Genomic DNA, 22940 nt, shown 5'->3' with positions numbered 1-22940 from the left:
ATGTGATGGTAGGCTTCTGTAAAGATTATAGCCTTGGAAAACCCTCTGTCCTACAGAGTGGCTATGAGTTGGAATTGACTTGACGGCAATGAGCTTGGTTTTTGAATTTGGTGTGTATATAACATGATGCAGCATGGGAGCACCTGCTTCCCTGTCAGACAGACATATGTGGGAATTCTGAAAACCCACTTACCAGCTATGTGACCTTGGGCAAGTTGCTTGACCTCTCTGAGCCTCAGTGTTCTCATCTGTCAACTTATCATTCCCTTATCATCACAGTGTTCCTGAGAGGAGTAAGTATACATTAAGGATTTATCAAATGAAAGGTCTTATTTTGTGTGTAACTTTTATGTTTGTGTGTTTAAAATATGTATCTTTCTGGGTTACTTTGTAAAGAAGAGTAGCTGTGACGGAGTAGAACTATGGGGAATGATATTGTTGCTAGTGCTTTATGTGCTGGGTATTGTATGTGAAGCTGAGACAAGGCCAACAGCCTCCCCTGTTGTCCTCATTGTAGCTTGCAGATGACATAGGCATCCATGCTTTTCACAAACATCCCATGACATCCTGTTTTTTTTGGATTTGTAACCTGTACTGCTTTTGTGCTTTCTCTTTCAAGAAAAGGTCTCTGTTTCCTTTAAAGGCCAACTGAGAAATCTCTCCTTTGCGCTCCTTTTAGCTTCCATCCTTAGGACTTTGTGGAAAGAAGAACCAAATACTATGGAATCCAATAGCATACAATTATCAAAGATGTTAGTCTAGCAAGTAAGCCTGATCACTTGCCTCCCTCGTCTTGATCAGCCCTTCCCTAAACACTCTTTCCTACTTGTATCAGCAGTCTACTGGAGCCTTTATTGTCATCATCATTCTCCCTACTCTACCAGTTCATTTTATCCAGATTTCCCCTGGAGAAAAATGTTGGGAACATGAGGGGTGGAGAGACGGAACTCAAGGCCAAGGCCAAGACCTCAGTATTGCCAGCCTGTTGCCCTGACAGTAACTCCCAGCCACACTCTCTGGCTACATCAGTCAGCCATACCTTCCCCTCTCACACACAGCACCCCCAACTCATGTCGCTTATCCCACAGTCATACCCCTTAGCCGGGAGGTACCAGGCTGGGGGTAACTAGAGAATCAACAGAAGAGTATACACTTTTTTCATCTTTCATCTGCATATAGGAGACCTATGACTTCTAAATAAAAATTAGGGCTAAGTCAAAAGTGAAAGGACCCAGGAGAAGAACAAAGTTTGGAGGCAGAGCAGGAGAAGTGAAAAGGACTCAGGGAATAAGTTTGTTTTCCCCTTTGACACTTGGCTCAGGAGACAAACAGCCCTGATGTATGTGCAGGAGAGGGTTCCAGAGCAGGCGTCCACGGATACGCATCCAGGTATCGCCTCACCCTGCAGCCTCTCTGCCCTAAGATTGCACAGCCTTTGGGAGCCTCGTCCCATATCTGTAAACAGCAGTGATAGTTTCCTGCCTTCCTCAGAGTATCGTGAGAGTTAAATAACATAGGAAAGTACTTTGGAACCATGAAGCACTATATAAATATGAGGCATCATTATCATTAATTCATTTAACAGACCTTGTTGAATGCCTATCATAAGTCAGGCACTACCTGAGGCGCTGAAATATACAGCTTCCACCTACCCCCCCACCCCCCACCCCGCCACCCCCGCTATCCAAAAGTAGGGCATTCCTAGAAAACCATTCCTAAGCCAATATGGCGTGAAGCAAAGAAGCAATTACCATGAGTTTATACGGGAAAAATTTTTGAGCATTCCAGACCCAAAAGAATAGCCTACCAAATCATACCAATAACGCATAAAACCCTTACGAGCTCTCTTAGGCCTTTCTGATACCTTCGGACACATCTTGCTAGCAGATGCACGAAACAAATGGAGGGAAAGCACAGATGCTCCCAGACACAGTTCGAAGCTATGGCAGCTTGATGCTGAGATGTTGAGTGTAGATCTCAGGGAAGGAGCTTGACATCGCTGCTGGGGGTGCGTGCTGCCTCTTTAATGGCTCACTGCAAAATCAATGCTGAACCCTATTTCTGCTTTTCACCTTTTTTTGTAAAAGCAAAAATCCTCTACAGGTTTCTTTCTGTTAGCGAAAACAGGTTCTAATGTAGGTCTTTTGTAAAAGGAAAGTGGCATAAAGCAAACTTTTGAAAAGCGGGGGATACCTGTACTAAGTTGAGAAAACCTGTCCTCAAGGAGCTCATGGTGTAATGGGAGGAGATGGGGAAGAAAATTGACAACTACAATGTGCAAGTGATAAGGGTGCGGGGGCAGAGAGTCAGGGGGTCGGGGCAGTGGATAGACTCCTTGGAGAAGGCTTAGAAGGGTAGCTCACATCATGAGGATCCAGGCCATTTCATGAAGAGTGATTCCTAAATCAACTCCAAAATAACTTCAACAAATTGCACTGTTGTGGGTTGTGAATTCTGCATTGTTCTAATAAAACTCACGTCTCCTAAGCCATTAGAATAGAGTCTTTGATGTGGAGTTATTATCTGCACCCATTAGCTTTGAAGAAAGATGGAATTAATGGAGGGAAAATCAGTAGTATCTTAATTAGAAACATTTTGTTCTTACTGCTTATGTTTAAATATCAAAAAAGAGAGAAATGATATGCATTCTACCTCACATTCCTGGTCCTCAGTAGTTTCCTACCGCCAGTCTCTCTGATCCAGGTAAATCGCAGATCAGCGCCGAACAGGCATTTCCAAAACATGAGAGCATTACTTTATTTTTATGTATGTGCTTATGTATACTCTGCTTCTTTACAAGAAGACTTTGAGTTAGGTTTTAGCACTTTATTCTCAATCATGTTCCCTACAAAGAAACTCCAAGAGAGCATATACATCAGTCAGCCAATTGACTCTCGTATTTATTGAGTGCCTACTGTGTGCAAGGCACTGTGCTAGAACTACAGGCTGTATAAAGTAAATCTATGTCCTCTCAGGGCCTGAAAATTAAATATGGAAGTAAATACCATGAGAAGGTAGCTAAATAACCAACCATGTGGATTCTACCCCCTATATTTGTCATAGGAGCCCTGGTGGCACAGTGGTTAAGTGCTCAGCTGCTAACTGAAAGGTCGGTGGTTTGAACCCACTAGCAGCTGTGCAGGAGAAAGATGTGGCAGTCTGCTTCCATAAAGATTTACAGCCTTAAAAACCCTATGGGGCAGTTCTGTCCTGTCCCATAGGGTCGCTATGAGTCGGAATCCACCCAATGGCACACAACAGCGTATTTGTTGTTGGTGATAGGAGCAAAATTGTAGTTAGGTACTCAACTTCTGAAATTTGTTTACCTGACTGCTCCCCTACAGAAACAGAATACCAAGGAAGGGCAAAATGTTTATTGCAACTTGATATTGGTAGATCTATGATAGGTATTTTAGTAGGTCTTCTGGAATACATCATCCTTTAAACAGCGCAATGATTACAATTTTCTCTTGGTACACGTAAAATTTGAAATTGCCCAAACCCAAGGACCAATTAAAATTAGTTCTGGAAGACAAAGACTTGCACAAAAGACAGCCACCAATAAAATACAGTGTGCTACGAGCCATAAGAAGGTGCAGAAAAATAAATATTCCCCATACTCAGAAAAGAGAAGAGATTGCTGGACAGAAAGAACTTCACCCAGGTGGGAGGATTTGAGAGGAGAGCTGCCAGCTAAAAATAAAAAGTTACGTAGTCTGATAATAATGTATTTTCAAAACATCAACCTCCAAGCATAAAAGTTGCCTAGAATTTTTGTTAAATGTATCTACATATGAGAACACATTCACTACCTCCTTTCTTACTAAAGGATAATTGATCTGCCAAAGAGGTTTGAGGAGAGACAGGGATGCTAAAAATAGAGCTACAAGATTGGCAGGTAGTTCTTTTGGAAATAGAATCCCTTCTTGCTGAATGCAAATCTTACAGGGTTTCCATTTGGGATCCATATCTGAAATGAAACATCACATATACCAGGACAACCCACCCTCTAAACAGCTTTCCCCACTAGCTGATCCTTAAGCCTGCAATGCAATAACCACGTTAGATAAATTAAATTATCTTTACAACAGTTTGTTGGTGTTGTTTCCTCAAAACCCAACAGCCTGGGGTGGACCCAGAGGAGCGTTCTCTCACTCGGTAGCAGGGAATGGGATGCTAATGCTGGGGAAAGAAAATGAAGCTACAGGGAAAAAGTGCGCTGACAATAGGGAAAGGGGGAAGGGAAGGGAACCAACGTTTATAGGGTGCTCTCCATGCCAGACACTTCGGTAACACAGTGGGAAAAAATGAACAAGGCAAATTTTTGTTCTGGAAAGACAATAGTAGAGATTATATATATATACATACACAGACGTCTTAGGCTGGGTTCTCTAGAGAAGTAAAACCAGTATAAATTTTCCTGTAAAACCAGTAAAGCATATAAATATTTATAGAGAGAGATATTAAGAAATGGCTCACATGGTTGTAGAAGCTGGTGTGTCCCAAGTCCATGGGTCAGCATGAAGGCTTCTCTTCATGCACATAGGCACGAAAAACCAAAAACAAACCTGTTGCTGTTGAGTCGATTCCAATTCATAGCAACCCTATAGGACAGAGTAAAACCCCCCCATAGAATTTCCAAGGAGCACCAGGTAGATTCGAACTTCCGACCTTTTGGTTAGCAGCCATAGCACTTAACTACTACGCCACCAGGATTTCCCACATAGCCACAGGGGCTGGCAGACCCAAGATTGGCAAGTCAAAGAGCAGGGCTCTGGCTCACAGGCTGCAAAGACTGGCAAATCTGAAGACTGGCAGGCAAGATGGAAGGTAAGCTGCTAGCTCAAGACCCAAGAATCAGAGGTCAGAAGAACAGGAGCCAGCTGCAGGATCCAGTGCAACCAAAAGCCCACAAGCCTTGCTAAAAAGTCCACCTATATTGGATGCAGGCCACACCCCCAAGGAAACTCCCTTTCAACTGATTGGCTACTCTCAGCAGATCCCATCATGAAGGTGGTCATATTATATCAAATCTCATCATGGAAGTGATCACATCATTATACTACTGCCAAACTACATCATAACTACCAAAATCATGGAGAGTCCTGGCCCAGCCAAGTTGACACACAACCTTAACAATCACAACTTACATATAACACAAGTTAGCAAGTTCTGAGTAAAATAAGAGAGAAGCCCCTTTTTCCTCTTTTAAAAGACCAAGGAGCTTAGCAGAGGGGTAGTTGCAGTCCAGCAGAGTGGAACAGGGACAGTTTCTGAGAAAAGAAGCTTTAAAGATTGAGCGGTTAGTTTTGGACATGTGGGAATAGGGAACATTCTAGACACACACACACAAAAAAGACACAAGGAACAGTATAAGCAAGTGTGCTCAGGATCAACTGAACTTGACGAATTCCAGGAGGTCAGAGAGGAGCAGGGCGCACTGTCAATCTGCACCATAATACTTGCTAACAGTGTGAGAAAAAGTGAGAGATGGTCTGGAAAAGCAGGCAAGGGTCTTGTGAGGCTGTGCCCAGGTTGTTGGTGAGCACTCAAAGTTACATCTATACCAGGAGCATATCAGCAAGGAGGGAAACATGCTGACCCGAAACGGTAGTGAACACTTGCTGGACTATCCTGTTAAAATGCGCTTGGAAATATGTTGTCATTGCTCAAATTGATTATACTTTGTCATTTCAATCAAGATATTAAGGAGCATAGTGGCTCTCTCACATTGGTTTTAAGGATAGCAAGTCCTGGCATCCAATCCTAGCTCTTCAGCCTTCTAGTTGAGTAACTTTAGGAGAGTATCTTAACCATTCTGAGTCTAAATCTCCTCACTGAAAAATAATAGCGATAATGACAGCTAACATTTCTTGAGTATTGCTGTTCTATGCAATTTTTCAAACATTATTTCCTTTATTGCTTAAAACAATCCTTTGGACCTCTTGCCATCGAGTCGATTTCGACTCATAGCGACCTTATAGGACAGAGTAGAACTGCCCCATAGGGTTTCCAAGACTGTAATCTTTACAGAAGCAGAGGACCGTGTCTTTCTCCTGCAAAGTGGCTGGTGGGTTCTAACAATCACCGACCTTTCGGTTGGCAGCTGAGCACTTAGCCACTGTGCCATAAATCTGAGGTAATGACCCCCACTCATGGGGTTGTTTTAAAGATTAAAGAACCCATGTGAGATGCATAGCCCAGTTGCCTGGCACACAGCCAGCACTCCCACATCATTATTTTTAATTATCTGTTGCTCAGAAAAGGAAACTCCCTGCATTTCCTGATTGCCTTGAGCACTAGAAGCTGATACTTTGAGAAAACAAAAACAAGTGGAAGGGAAGAACTCTACTGACTTCTTATCTCTGACAGGGATGAAGGTGTGAGCAGTTGGAGCATGACTCAGGAGAGGCTGAAGTTGGCCAGGAACACTTAATTGTTACAAATAAATAGGAAGTAGGGTATTAAGAAATTTGACTGCAGAATGTCAAAAGAATGAGCATTTTTCTTTTTTTTTTTTCCTTATAGGATAAAATTTCCCCCAAAAAGCCCACCTATAAAGCTGACCTGAGGAGCCCTGGTGGCAGCACAGTGGTTAAGCACTTGGCTGCTAACCAAAAGGCTGATGGTTCAAACTCACCAGCCGCTCCACAGAAAGTTGTATAATTAAAGATTACAGCCTTAGAAACCCTGTGGGGCAGCTCTCTTCTGTCCTGTAGGGTTGCTGAGTCGGAATGGACTCGATGGCAACGAGTTTATAAAGTTGATCTAGAGGACCATTTGAAGTATATCATCTCTTTGACCTGAAAGTTGTCAAACAGCTGGGATTATTCAACCAAGGACAGGAACTAACATTCACTGAGAAATACAAATGTGTGTGGGCACTGTGCTGAGTCCCTGATGTATATTATAGAACAGAGCAGAACTGCCCCCTTAGGGTTTCCAAGGAGTGACTGGTAGATTCAAACTGACAAATTTTGGTTAGAAGATGTAGCTCACTGTAGCTCTTAACCACTGTACCACCAGGGCTCCTTTATGTACATTACTCTCATTTATTCCCCCAACCACCCAGTAAGGCAAGTATTTTCTCTGTGATATGCACATAAAGAAACCGAGGCTGAAGGTTTAGAAGTGACATGGCACAGGTCACCAGTTAGTAAGTACCAAAGCTGGGATTCAGACACAGGTCTGTCCAACTTCAAGGCCTGGACTACGAAATAAGTCCCACTTAACCAAGGAGAGATATCCAAGTCAGAGGCACTTCCAAAATGTGAGAAAACTGGTGAAATAATAGGTACTTCTCACCTTCTCTTGTCTTTTAATCCTTGGTTATCACCCTCATCCACCCCCTTACTCTAGACACCACTTCCTGGCTGCCTGGGGCTGCAGATTTTTCTCAAGAACTGTCTTCTCATCCGAATATGTCTGTCCTTTCCCACTCTTCACCGTGGTGACTCCGGGTTCTAAAGTGATGACGTACTCATTCCTCTAGTTAACACAGTTTTTGCATTTGAAATTGGATTCCCTCGGAGTCATGTAGGAGCCCTGATGGTGCAGTGGTTAAGAGGTTGGCTGCGAATTAAAAGTCTGGCAGTTCTAATCTACCAGCCAATCCTTAGAAACCCTATGGGGCAATTGTACTCTGTCCTATAGGGTCGCTATAAGTCAGAATCGACTCGACAGCATTGGGTTTGGTTCTTCTGGTTTGAGGAATGATGCAGCAATGTTAAGAAATAATTCAAACAATGGAAATTTCAGAACCTAGAGGAGGGAGTTGAATCAGACCAAAGATGTTTAGAGACAAGTGGACCTCCAAGCACTCCCCAGGTTGAGCCACACAGATCTTCAGCCCAACACAATCCCCAGGCTGTAACTTCCCTTAGAGTCGAGCCTGAACTGTCTTACTGAGTGTCTGGAGATCAATAAATCTGTGATGAATGGCACCTGAAACACATGAGCTGCCCCTTACTTCCCTCAGACCTCAGACTAACCCAACAAATGTGCCAACTCTTCTACCAAAACCAAACCAAACCCATTGCCTTCCAGTTGATTCTGACTCAAACAACTCTATAGGACAGGGAAGAACTGCCCCATATCGTTTCCAAGGCTGTAATTTTTATGGAAGTACACTGTCACATCTTTCTCCCACAGAGTGGCTGGTGGGTTCAAACCACCAAACTTTCAGTTAGCAGCCGAGCACTTAACCACTGCACCACCAAGTATAGTGTGATTGATTGCTTTTGTGTGGCCTTTCTAGCCATGGTCTTGTAACTCCCACCCAAGTGATTGAGTGAAACTGTGCAAATAAGACAATTGTAGCCGACCAAGGGAATTGTTCGGTTTTGCCATCCCACTGGGCTTGATATGAGCCCTTCAGAGGCAGAAAATAGAGGATCCTACCACCGCCAAGGAAAAGTAACCAGGAGTGGAGAGATGTCATTTGGACTGAGGATCTCTGCACTGAGAAGATCCTGGAACCAGGAGACGGAGAGAGCAAGCAAGCTGTAACCCTGAAGATGGCACAAAGCGGTGGCAGGAGAGACTGGCAGTAGACTGCGCAGTGGGCTTCCCAGTCCACAGAGTGAGAAAGCTGAGTACCTGGGGTGCCTCTGGAGACTTATTGGCAGGGGCTAAAGAGCTTTGTAACACTTGCCTGAGCAGGGCAGAGGCCTAGGGCCAGCTGTGAGCACAGCTAAAAAGAAGCTGTCCTGATGGAAGAAGTGTATCCTGAGTGTTCCTGAGCCTGAGTTGTAACCTTGTTACTTCCTTAATAAACCCCATAATCATGAGTATTGTCTGTGAGTTCTGTGTCGTCATTACAATGAATTATCGAGCCCAGCAGAGAATTTGAGACTACTGTGGGTTGGACGGTTAGTGTAAAGATAGTGGAGAAAGGATGCATGTCTGACCTCTGCCTCACAAGAATCAGCCTTGTGCTATTGATCTTGATTCTCCTTCCCCCTTGTGAAGTTAGAGGAGGTCAGACACTGCCCCCATGCCACTTTTACACCAGGACTCCTTCCAGCTGTTCCAGGTGACAGGATTTCTACCCGTGTTTGGCAAAACACTCCTTCCTGTCTCCTCCCCAGTGAGTCCTGCTAGCCCTAAGATGAGAACAAGCCAAGCCTCAGTGAATAACAATGGACCCCACCGTTATGAAATACAGAATAAAGCCGCCGAGCGCATCATGAGAATGGAGATGAACAGGTTTGCCTGTGTGTGGAGGTGAACGTGAGTTACTGCCGACCGTCGACGCAGTCACCAGAAGTCCAGTGAAACCTGTAGTTGCAGTTCTCGAGAAACATTTACCAGCCTTTTGAGGACCTACAGATATGAAGATGGACTCTTAGTTGCAAACCAAAGGAGTGTAAGTAAAAAGGACTTTTATTGGTTCATGTAACTAAAAAGTCCATGGGTATATCAAGCTTCAGAATGGCTGGGTCCAGAATATCAAACAAAATCATCAACGGACTTCATGTCTCAAATTCTATTTCCTGACCCTATGTTCCTTTAGGATGGCTTCATTCCCAAGCAGCTGTCTGCATAGAGAAGGAGTCATAGCACCCAGCAGCTCCAGACTTATGTTGTCCTCAGAACTCTTTTTTCCTTTTTAACTACGAAATAAAACATAATCACAAGGACACAATCACACAAAAATACCCCAAACAAATATATTACTCTAAGGGGAATTCTCTTGTAACCCCACCAGGTCAAGAAATAGAAGTCTTCTCCCCACTCCCGCCACGTGCCCCTTCCCAATCACACGCTTTCCTAGATCCTGATTTTTATAGTAATTGCCCAAATGTGCATTCCCAAATCAGGGGTTAGTCTTGACATTCTCCTCCAAGCTGATATGCCCCTAAGTGTCTTTCAACCCATCTTTTCGCCTCTTTCACTTTGCTTCACCGAGTCTGTTGAAAACCCAATCAACCCAAATAGCTTCCTGCAGTCTAGGTTTTGCTGGCTGCATGCACTTGGTGCAGTTCAACGTGTTTCTCTGTCCCTCGTATTGCCTGCACGTCGTCAGCTGAATCCAGAGACTAGATTGTTTTTGTTAGATGGTATTGAGTCAACCCCATGAGACAGAGCAGAACTGCCCCATAGGGTTTTCTAGGCTGTAATCTTTATGGGAGCAGATTGCCAGGTCTTTCACCCGCAGAGTCTTTTTAAAGGTTTGAACCACCAACCTTTAGCTTAGCAACTGAGAGCTTCATCATCGTGCCACCAGGGCTCCTCAGAGACTAGATTAGACACAAGTTTGTTCCCTTGAAGATTATAGGTGGTATTTGGCAAGACCATACTCTACCCATTGCCGTCCAGTTGAAGTGTCCCATAGGGTTTCCAAGGCTAATCTATTTTTAACATTTTTTTACTTGTACTTTAAATATTTACAGAACAAACTAGTTTCTCATTAAACAGTTAGTACATATTGTTTTATGGCATTGGTTAACCACCCCATGACATGTCAACAACACTCTCCCTTCTCAACCTTGGCTTCCCTTCATAAATTAGTTAGAAAAGTTTACTTCTTTTTTCAGTAATCGTCTAGACACGGGTGATCCAGAACTGTGGTTTCTGCCACACTTAACGTGGCTTTCATCTCTGAGTCCAAGGCTTCCGTCATTGCCATTTCCCAGCTAGTAGGAAGAGGAAAGAGGAAGTGGATGGCAAATAGCTTTATGTTCAATTTGGTGACCTGGCAGTTGCAAACATTTCTTTCACTCACATCCCACTGGCCAGAACTTACTCACATAGCCACCCCTAGCTCTAAGGGGGGCTGAGTTATTGATCTGTAGGGGTGGTCACAGGCTCTGCTAAAACTCAGTGGGATCCTTGGTGGCACTTCCTGGGGATAAGGCCAAACACACATGATGGCCCTATCTCACGCAGGGAACTGTAACCTGTCAAGACAGAGAAGCTGGCACCAACAGAGAGCAGGCTAAGTGAGACCAAAGGCAAGGGAAGCAGATCTTCCTGGAAAAAGAATGAAGATTCCCCTGGAAAATAAGGCTTGGGCACCCCTGGCCTTCTCTCCTTTCCTCAGCCAGTGATGTGTTCCTTCCACACACACCAGCCCTAAAGGGTGAGGGCAGGACATCTGGCGGAGCCTGGAGGGAACCCCTGGAGGGAGCAGTGATCAGTCAGTTTACCTCAGTATCCTATCAGCTCTGATTTACACCCATGCTGTCTTTGATCTCGGAGGCAGTCATTTCTGTGTTAAAAACCTCCCACCATCACCCACCCCAGCCTTGCCTAAGGAAAAAAGCCACATCAGCTGCTGCTTTACTTTTAACAGCATCAATAGCAACTGTGACAAAAGAAAATGAAATCCATATACTTCTGACCTACATGGTGTTCATCTGCTTAATTACAAACTGCTTTGAGAGCCTCAGGGGAAAAAATGTGCCTGACAAGGAACTTGCATTTCCTTTAATAAAGGAAGAAAGGTACTTTTCAAGGTTTTGACAAAAGTATGAATCTTGTAAGCAAAAGAGATAATGTTATGCAATATTGTAAGAAGATAATATTACACAAATGTATTTGCGTTTAGCAGAAAATGACGCGGCCCTCCAATTCCTATGCACGGTGCTAGACAAAAGGGGTGGTAACATAAGGAGCCCCAGATCTGCCACACAGCTTGTGTGACAGGTACCAACTTTACTCCACAAACTTGGGGATATAAAAAATACCACACTTGTTTATTTCTTTATTTAAATAAAATAAAATTGGATTTGGATCCCCTATGACCCCGCTGGTAGGGTAGGAAATCAAGCTCAGTCATTGTTTTGGGCTCCTTTCCCACCTTCAGCAGAGGATTCTGGTACCTGGCGGGACCACCCATGTTCCCCCTGGGCCTTGCCAACTATGGTCCAAGGTGCCCTGACTTTACCTGCTCCCTCTGGCAGCTGGAGCCTGCTCAGCCTTAGCGCAAGGCAAGTGGAAGAGCCTGAGGCTTAATGCTGTGTGGGAACAGCCCTCATCAAACACCGACGAGACGCTTGGTGTATAAATACCCTAGGTCCCTCGGTCCCTTGGTGGGATAACTTGGAAAGTGTGTGTTTTAAGCTGACTCCCAGAATTCTCCAGTAGAAGTAAGTTCAGCAAGTGCTTAATAACACACGCTTTGTTGGCTGCCTTCCTTTCTCTGTCTCACTTTCCCACTCCCTGCCGCTATTTCCCCAGCATCATCTCAGAAATGACCTACTAGCCTTCAGATCCTTGTTTCAAGGTCTGCTTCCCTCAGAATGAATGAACACTACAGCGCTAGTTTACCTTGGATTATGGAAAAGCCTCAGGGGCTCATGCAGAGCAAGGCATTAGGGGAGTCCCCTCTGGCTGCCAGTCTCTGGTAGTCACTGGTCTGCCGTCTTCCAAACCCACTGGTCTCTTGAAATCTGGAAGCCACGGTCAGGTACGAAAAGCCAGAACCTAAGGTCCAGTCTCTCTGGATGCACCAAGCTGCTGGCCCCCTCTGAGGTTTCACTGCCTTCCTGGGACTAACCAGGTTGGGTATAAAAAAAAAACCCGTTGCCGTTGAATCAGTTCAGACTCGTGGTGACCCTATAGTACGGTGTACAACTGCCCCATAGGGTTTCCAAAAGAACAGCTGGTAGATTCAAACTGCTGACCTTTTGGTTAGCAGTGGAGCTCTTAACCACCATGCCTCCAGGGCTCTGGCCCCCCAAAATCACAAAATCACCAGGCTGCTATCACCTTCCTAGCTCAAAGACCCTCCCTTCACTCTCACTGCTTCCACCTACCCCACCGTAAAACCCTTCTCCCTTCCCGGAGACTAACCCTCTCAAAACTTGAACTTCCTCTGAGGCAGAAAACCCAAGCCTCTCTGCTTTCTCAGAACAGGGAGGGAACGTCCCAAGAATAGATAAGCTAATAGCTGTTATTTTTCTATTTCTTCTATAGCACCAAAAGCAAACACATATCTCAATAAATTTTCCTGCCACATCTATAGGCTATCAAATTAAAAAAAAAAGAAGATTTATTCTGGAGGGCTCCATCTTTATGAGGCTTCTTTTCTTGCAAATAATAGAAGAATCATTCAAACTGGCTGAAGGAAAATGACAAATCTGTTAGAAGACCAGGAGTGGTGTGACCTCACTTATGGGAACTGATAGTCAGGACTAGGAGACCCTGAGGCAGGCACCCTGGGACTCCCAGGTGTTCCCACTCCACCTCTTCTGTTTTGCATCTGTGCCCTCTCCTCTCTCTGCAAACAACCTCCCCGCCCGTGCCTCCCCTCCTCCCCCCTCCCATTTCTCTGTCCCAGTGGCAGAAAGCAGCCATTCTGTGGCTCCCAATTCTATATCCTCCCAGTTCAAGAGACCAGCAAATATTCTTTAGTCTCTCTTTAAGGGTCAAAATTTCCAGATGAACACGTCTGATTGCTCCACCCTTGGAAGTTGCAAACATCCCTTCCACTCACATCTCATTGTCCAGAAATTATTCACATGGCCACGCCTAGCTGTCAGGGAGGCTGGGTTATGTGGTCTCTAGCTGGGTGGTCAGAGGCTCTGTGGGTTCTACAGTAAAATCTATGAAAGCTGGAACCTGTGTAAGGCAGAAACCAGTCCGAGAAGGTAAATGCAAATATTTTCCACTAATAGAGAGTGATAGAAAAGTGCTTAAGGTGCAGCCTATCAAAGGCAGAAAACTTGCAAGACCCAGGAAAACAAAGCAGTTACAATGAGTTCCAGCTCTCGCAGGGTTCCGCATATTACTAGAAGAAGAGGAAAATGGCTATTGGGGACAGCTCCCTGCCTCTGCCACTCTCCACCTCAAACACTTAGTTGTTTAAAACAAAGATGAGCATGACCCCTCCTCCAGATAAAGCTAAAGACACATGATGGACTAGCCCAGCAGGGAGCTGTGACCTGTGAAAGACCAACAAGAAATAGACCTGGTCCTTTCCTTTTACAGGATAGATTCACAAACATGAGACTCCCAGGTCAAAGGCTATGTGTATTTTTAACTTCAATATTCGTATGACCAGATTACTTTCCCAGAAGGCTATAATAACTCCCATTTCTGTCAGCTGAGTAGACATCCCAGGGTGTCACAAACAGCTAAGTGCTTGACTGCTAACCAAAATGTTCATATCTTCCCAGAGGCATTTACCTAGGGGTACCTCAGAAGAAAGGCCTGGCAATCTGCTTCTGAAAGGTCACAGCCTTGAAACCCTATGGAGCACAGTTCTACTACACACACAAGGTTGCTTTAATCAGCCGAGTATGAGGGTATCTGCTGCCCCAGTCTCATAAGGACTGAATGTTATCAGTCTTCTCAAGTTTTGCCAGCCTGACAGATAAAAAATGTTATCTCGAAAAATAGACTTTAGACTTAAATCCACCACAAAGGATAAAGAAGGACACTATATAATGATAAAAGGGACAATTGATCAGGAAGACATAACCATATTAAATATTTACGCACCCAATGACAGGGCTGCAAGATACATAAATCAAATTTTAACAGAATTGAAAAGTGAGATAGATACCTCCACAATTATAGTAGGAGACTTCAACACACCACTTTCGGAGAAGGACAGGACATCCAGTAAGAAGCTCAATAGAGACACGGAAGATCTAATTACAACAATCAACCAACTTGACCTCATTGACTTATACAGAACTCTCCACCCAACTGCCGCAAAGTATACTTTTTTTTCTAGCGCACATGGAACATTCTCTAGAATAGACCACATATTAGGTCATAAAACAAACCTTTGCAGAGTCCAAAACATCGAAATATTACAAAGCATCTTCTCAGACTACAAGGCAATAAAACTAGAGATCAATAACAGAAAAACTAGGGAAAAGAAATCAAATACTTGGAAAATGAACAATACCCTCCTGAAAAAAGACTGGGTTATAGAAGACATCAAGGAGGGAATAAGGAAATTCATAGAAAGCAACGAGAATGAAAATACTTCCTATCAAAACCTCTGGGACACAGCAAAAGCAGTGCTCAGAGGCCAATTTATATCAATAAATGCACACATACAAAAAGAAGAAAGAGCCAAAATCAGAGAACTGTCCCTACAACTTGAACAAATAGAAACTGAGCAACAAAAGAATCCATCAGGCACCAGAAGAAAACAAATAATACAAATTAGAGCTGAACTAAATGAATTAGAGAACAGAAAAACAATTGAAAGAATTAACAAAGCCAAAAGCTGGTTCTTTGAAAAAATTAACAAAATTGATAAACCATTGGCTAGACTGACTAAAGAAATACAGGAAAGGAAACAAATAACCCGAATAAGAAACGAGAAGGACCACATCACAACAGAACCAAATGAAATTAAAAGAATCATTTCAGATTATTATGAAAAATTGTACTCTAACAAATTTGCAAACCTAGAAGAAATGGATGAATTCCTGGAAAAACACTACCTACCTAAACTAACACATTCAGAAGTAGAACAACTAAATAGACCCATAACAAAAAAAGAGATTGAAACGGTAATCAAAAAACTCCCAACAAAAAAAAGCCCTGGCCCGGACGGCTTCACTGCAGAGTTCTACCAAACTTTCAGAGAAGAGTTAACACCACTACTTCTGAAGGTATTCCAAAGCATAGAAAATGACGGAATACTACCCAACTCATTCTATGATACCAAAACCAGGTAAAGACATTACAAAAAAAGAAAATTATAGACCTATATCCCTCATGAACATTGATGCAAAAATCCTCAACAAAATTCTAGTCAAGAGAATCCAACAACACATCAAAAAAATAATTCACCCTGATCAAGTGGGATTTATACCAGGTATGCAAGGCTGGTTTAATATCAGAAAAACCATTAATGTAATCCATCACATAAATAAAACAAAAGACAAAAACCACATGATCTTATCAATTGATGCAGAAAAGGCATTTGACAAAGTCCAAAACCCATTTATGATAAAAACTCTTACCAAAATAGGAATTGAAGGAAAATTCCTCAACATAATAAAGGGCATCTATGCAAACCCAACAGCCAATATCACTCTAAATGGAGAGAACCTGAAAGCATTTCCCTTGAGAACGGGAACCAGACAAGGATGCCCTTTATCACCACTCTTATTCAACATCGTGCTGGAAGTCCTAGCCAGGGCAATTAGGCTAGACAAAGAAATAAAAGGTATCCGGATTGGCAAGGAAGAAGTAAAGTTATCACTATTTGCAGATGACATGATTATATACACAGAAAACCCTAAGGAATCCTCCAGAAAACTACTGAAACTAATAGAAGAGTTTGGCAGAGTCTCAGGTTATAAAATAAACATACAAAAATCACTTGGATTCCTCTACATCAACAAAAAGAACACCGAAGAGGAAATAACCAAATCAATACCATTCACAGTAGCCCCCAAGAAGATAAGATACTTAGGAATAAATCTTACCAAGGATGTAAAAGACCTATACAAAGAAAACTACAAAGCTCTACTACAAGAAATTCAAAAGGACATACTTAAGTGGAAAAACATACCTTGCTCATGGATAGGAAGACTTAACATAGTAAAAATGTCTATTCTACCAAAAGCCATCTATACATTTAACGCACTTCCGATCCAAATTCCAATGTCATATTTTAAGGGGATAGAGAAACAAATCACCAATTTCATATGGAAGGGAAAGAAGCCCCAGATAAGCAAAGCACTACTGAAAAAGAAGAAGAAAGTGGGAGGCCTCACTTTACCTGACTTCAGAACCTATTATACAGCCACAGTAGTCAAAACAGCCTGGTACTGGTACAACAACAGGCACATAGACCAATGGAACAGAATTGAGAACCCAGACATAGATCCATCCACGTATGAGCAGCTGATATTTGACAAAGGACCAGTGTCAATTAATTGGGGAAAAGATAGCCTTTTTAACAAATGGTGCTGGCATAACTGGATATCCATTTGCAAAAAAATGAAACAGGACCCATACCTCACACCACGCACAAAAACTAACTCCAAGTGGATCAAAGACCTAAACATAAAGACTAAAACAATAAAGATCATGGAAGAAAAAATAGGATCAACCCTAGGAGCCCTAATACAAGGCATAAACAGAATACAAAACATTACCAAAAATGATGAAGAGAAACCCGATAACTGGGAGCTCCTAAAAATCAAACACCTATGCTCATCTAAAGACTTCTCCAAAAGAGTAAAAAGACCACCTACAGATTGGGAAAGAATTTTCAGCTATGACATCTCCGACCAGTGCCTGATCTCTAAAATCTACATGATTCTGTCAAAACTCAACCACAAAAAGACAAACAACCCAATCAAGAAGTGGGCAAAGGATATGAACACACATTTCACTAAAGAAGATATTCAGGCAGCCAACAGATACATGAGAAAATGCTCTCGATCATTAGCCATTAGAGAAATGCAAATTAAAACTACGAAGAGATTCCATCTCACTCCAACAAGGCTGGCATTAATCCAAAAAACACAAAATAATAAATGCTGGAGAGGCTGCGGAGAGATTGGAACTCTCATACACTGCTGGTGGGAATGTAAAATGGTACAACCACTTTGGAAATCTATCTGGCTTTATCTCAAACAGTTAGAAATAGAACTACCATACAACTCAGAAATCCTACTCCTGGGAATATACCCTAGAGATACAAGAGCCTTCATACAAACAGATATATGCACACCCATGTTTATTGCAGCTCTGTTTACAATAGCAAAAAGCTGGAAGCAACCAAGATGTCCATCAACGGATGAATGGGTAAATAAATTGTGGTATATTCACACAATGGAATACTACGCATCGATAAAGAACAGTGACGAATCTCTGAAACATTTCATAACATGGAGGAACCTGGAAGGCATTATGCTGAGCGAAATGAGTCAGAGGCAAAAGGACAAATATTGTATAAGACCACTATTATAAGATCTTGAGAAATAGTAAACCTGAGAAGAACACATACTTTTGTGGTTACGAGGGGGGGAGGGAGGGAGGGTGGGAGAGGGTTTTTTATTGATTAATCAGTAGATAAGAACTGCTTTAGGTGAAGGGAAAGACAACACTCAATACATGGAAGGTCAGCTCAATTGGACTGGACCAAAATCAAAGAAGTTTCCGGGATAAAATGAATGCTTCAAAGGTCAGCGGAGCAAGCGCGGGGTTCTGGGGAACATGGTTTGCGGGGACTTCTAAGTCAATTGGCAAAATAATTCTATTATGAAATCATTCTGCATCCCACTTTGAAATGTGGCATCTGGGGTCTTAAATGCTAACAAGCGGCCATCTAAGATGCCTCAGTTGGTCTCAACCCACCTGGATCAAAGGAGAATGAAGAACACCAAGGCCACACGACAACTAAGAGCCCAAGAGACAGAAAGGGCCACATGAACCAGAGACCTACATCATCCTGAGACCAGAAGAACTAGTTGGCGCCCGGCCACAATCGATGACTGCCCTGACAGGGAGCAGAGCAGAGGACCCCTGAGGGAGCAGGAGATCAGTGGGATACAGACCCCAAATTCTCATAAAAAGACCAAACTTAATGGTCTGACTGAGACTAGAGGAATCCCGGCGGCCATGGTCCCCAGACCTTCTGTTGGCACAGGACAGGAACCATCCCCGAAGACAACTCATCAGACATGAAAGGGACTGGTCAGCGGGTGGGAGAGAGACGCTGATGAAGAGTGAGCTAATTATATCAGGTGGACACTTGAGATTGTGTTGGCAACTCTTGTCTGGAGGGGGGATGGGAGGATAGAGAGAGAGGGAAGCCGGCAAAATTGTCAAGAAAGGAGAGACTGAAAGGGCTGACTCAAGAGGGGGAGAGCAAGTGGGAGTAGGGAGTGAGATGTATGTAAACTTATACGTGACAGACTGATTGGATTTGTAAACGTTCACTTGAAGCTTAATAAAGGTTATAAAAAAAAAAAAAAAAAGATTACAGCCTAGAAAACCCCACGGGGCAGTTCTACTCTGTCACATAGGGTCACTACGAGCCGGAATCAACTCAACGGCACCTACCAACAACAGTATTTTTCTTGGAGATAATATATGTGAACTATCTATAAGTAATCAGAATGGACCTAGTTTTAACTATTATAGTTTTTATGTTACTTAAAATATTTAGCCAGAAAAAAAAAAAAAAAGTCATTTGGAAATTACTGAGTGCATTGGTAGGAGAGCGTGCTTGTTGAGATAAAGAACGTAGGTTTTAGGCAGGTGTTTGGAGAAAGGGAAGAAATGAATCACTACAGTAAGTTTATAAAACCAAGTCAGATGCAGAAGTTTTGCAGAGGATTAGTCCTCAGATAATATTGCCTTTTTACGACCTATAATAAAGAGCATATAAATTTTTTTCTTGTAAAAAAAAAAAAAAAATGTTATCTCCCTGACTACAAGTGAGTTTGCATCTTATCTCAGTTTTAAGCAGGGTAAGTGTATTTCCTGTTTATTGCTTTGGTCATGACCTCAGGGCACACCAGTTTGTGGTATCCTTTCAACCCAGTTTGCAAGGCCTGACAGTGACACAACCCTACCTCTTGGCCTCGGCAGCTGCACCACTCCCTACATAGGGGTGCAGCCCTTCTAGAAAGCAAACTGGCAAAATGGATCATTGTTCTCACCTCTACCCTCTTTCCTAGGAATCTGTCTTAAAGACGTAATCTAAACTAGAGAGAAAGCTACACACACAAAGATGTTCATTAACCAAAAAAAAAAACCAAACCCAGCACCGTCGAGTTGATTCCGACCCATAGCCAATAATATTTAACAATGGTTACGTAAATTATGGTATGATGTAATTCTAAATCCATTAAAATGATAATTATGAAGACTATGGCCCACCCACTGCCATCGAGTCGATGAAGACTATGGAGTGGTATACAAATCACTCATGCTATGAAACATGGATAGAGGATTGGTCCTGTTTCTGTGTGTCCAGCACCTCTCTTTCCATTAAAGAAATTACCCCTCTTCCTGCTTGTATGGCAATCACACTCTTCTCCCTGTCCCTGGCTGCAGGAGTGACCCAGGCCTGGACAATCATGATACCCTTTCTCCCACCTGCACTGATTTGTCCAAGGGGTGGGTGTGTGATCCAGGAAAAGCCAATCAGAGTCTTGGTATGATACTTGATGTATGGATACTTTGTTTCCCTCTGGACTCAAGAGTTGTAAGGACCAGAGAAGCACAGGATGCTGCCCGCCATCCTTCTCAGCACATAAAGAGAGTCCACTGGAGAATGAAGCCTTGAAGGGGAAAGCAGAGCCAAGACATGAAGAGACACAGGACCCCAACAACATCATCTGAGCACATGAATCTAGCTAGTCCCAAACCAACACACTCTTACAGTTCCCACTTATTGAAACAACAAGTGTCCCTTTTTAACTTGAGCTACTATGAGTTGGATTTCAGTTACTTGCAATCAAGGGTCCTGACTCACACAATTATATGAAAAAAGACTGGCTGGAAATGCACAAAAGAATTATTGTGTTAGGGTGAAGGAATGATTTGAGTTTTTCCTCTCTCTTTTCTACCCTGTTGGTAATGTTGTATTATTTTTATAATTCAAAAAAATTCATTTAAGAAAAAAAAGAAAGAGGCCTACCCTTGCAGGGCCCACTGCAGCTGAATGTGATCAGATTTCAGGGTCCACATACATGTAGATTTGAGGATCAGAAAAGTTGTTAAGGAACGTACCTAAGGCCCTATAAGCAACAACTGAGGGGCTGAGATGCAAACTCAGGGCCGCCTATTCCAAAGCCAGTACAGTGAAGCAAGTCTCTTCCTCAACCAGAGGAAACCGTCATGGGCATAAGCATAAAGAAAACATGCAATTAATCCACTGTATTTGATAACCCACTGTTGTAATAGCTGGCACTTTGGAATTTTTTTTTTTTTTAGTTATACAAATAGGTATTAGTTTCCAATTGCTGATGTAACAAATTATCACAAATTTTGTTGTTATTTTTATTGTTGTTAGGTGCTGTCGAGTCAGTTCCAACAACAGAATGAAACACTGCCCCGTCCTGTGCCACCCTCACAATTGTTACGCTTGAGCCCATTGTTGCAGCTACTGTGTCAATCCATCTCACGGAGAGTCTGCCTCTTTTTCACTGACCCTCTACTTTACCGAGCATAGTGTCCTTCTCCAGGGACTGGTTCCTCCTGATAACACATCCAAAGTATGTGAGACGTAACCTCTCCATCCTTGCTTCCAAGGAGCACTCCACAAATTTAATGGCTTAAAACAACCCAAATACATTAATCTACGCTTCTGGAGGTGAAAAGTCTGCAACGGGTTTGACTGGGCTACAGTCAAGGTGTTGGCAAGGCTGTGTTCCTTCTGGAGGCTGTAGAGTAGACTCCACTTACTTGTCTTTTCCAGTTTTTAGAGGCTGCCTGGATTTTACAACACAGGCCCCTTTCTCCGTTTTCAAAGCCAACACTGCAGCATTTTCAAGCCTCTCCCTGACTCCAACCTGCCTGTTGTTGTTGTTAAGTGCCTTCGAGTTGATTTTGACTCACAGTGACCCCATGTGTCAGAGTAGAACTGCCCCATAGAGATTTTTACGGGAAAGGAGCCCTGGTAGCACAGTGGTAACCACTTGGCTGCTAACTGAAAGGTCAGCAGTTTGAACCCAGCAGCTGCTCTGCGGGAGAAAGATGTAGCAGTGTGCTTTCGTAAAGATTTACAGCCTTGGAAACCCTGTGGGGCAGTTCTACTCCTATAGGGTCGCTACGAGTCAGAATCGACTTGACAGGAGTGAGTTTGGTTTTCATCTTTACAGTAGTAGATTGCCAGATCTTTCTCCTGTAGAGCCACTGGGTGAGTTCAAACCACCAACCTTCTGGCTAACTACTGAGTGCTTAGCCATTGCGCCACCAGAGTGCCCTCTGACACTCCCATCTCTCTCCCAGTACCCGGTGATTACACTGGGCCCACCTGGATAATCCAGGCTGATCTCCCCATCTCAAGATCCTTAACTTAATCACATCTACGAAGTCCCTTTTACTGAGTAGGAACATTTTCACAGGTTCCAGTGATTTAGACGAGAAAATCTTTGAGGGGCCATTATTCCGTTTCCCACATAATTTATATAACTACAAAATTTTAAGCTTGGAACATGTCAAAAAGGCAAAAGTTACCCACGATTTCTCTATCACACAAGATCGCTAATAATATCATTTTGAAACTCCAGTCTTTTTTCCTATTTACAGTTTTTCATGTAATTGTAATTATACCATTTTGTATCTGACTTTTTCTTTACATGGTAAGGAAAGGCATAGCCTTTTCCTGCACTGCTACAAGGTCTTTATGACAATCATTAGGAATGACTGCGTCATCGTCCATTAAATGGTTGTTTAGCCAACCCCCGTTGTTAGGTTGGGGGGCCCTGGTGGTACAGTGGTTAAACACAGAGCCATTAACCTAAAGGTCAGTGGTTCGAACACACCAGCTGCTCCACAGGAAAAATATGTGGCAGTCTGCTTCTGTAAAGATTCTAAACCCACTGATGTCAAGTCGATTCCAACTCATAGTGACCCTGTAGGGCAGTTGGGTTTGAAATGCGGACCTTTATGGTTATCAGCTTAGGGCTTTAACCACTGTACCACCAGGGATCCTTCCGTAAAGATTAAAGCCTTGGAAACCCTGTGGGGCAGTTCTACTCTGTCCTATAAGGTCGAGGTTGCTCTGAATTGGAATCAACTTGATGGCAACGGGATTTTAATGGTTTTTTTGTTAGGTTGGGAGTCCCTGGATGTGCAAATAGTTAACATGCTCAACTGCTAACTGAAGCTGGAGGGTCGAATTCACCAAGAGGTGCCTCTGAAGAAAGGCCTGGAATTCTACTTCTGAAAAATCAGCCGTTGATATCCCTATGAAGCACATTTCTACTATGACACATGACAAGATGTGGCAGTCTGTTTCCGTAAAGATTTACAGCCTTGGGAAGCCTGTGGGGCAG

Source organism: Loxodonta africana, chromosome 13 (assembly GCF_030014295.1).
Source record: "Loxodonta africana isolate mLoxAfr1 chromosome 13, mLoxAfr1.hap2, whole genome shotgun sequence".
NCBI lineage: Eukaryota > Metazoa > Chordata > Mammalia > Proboscidea > Elephantidae > Loxodonta > Loxodonta africana.
Note: the sequence above shows the minus strand (reverse complement) of the source record.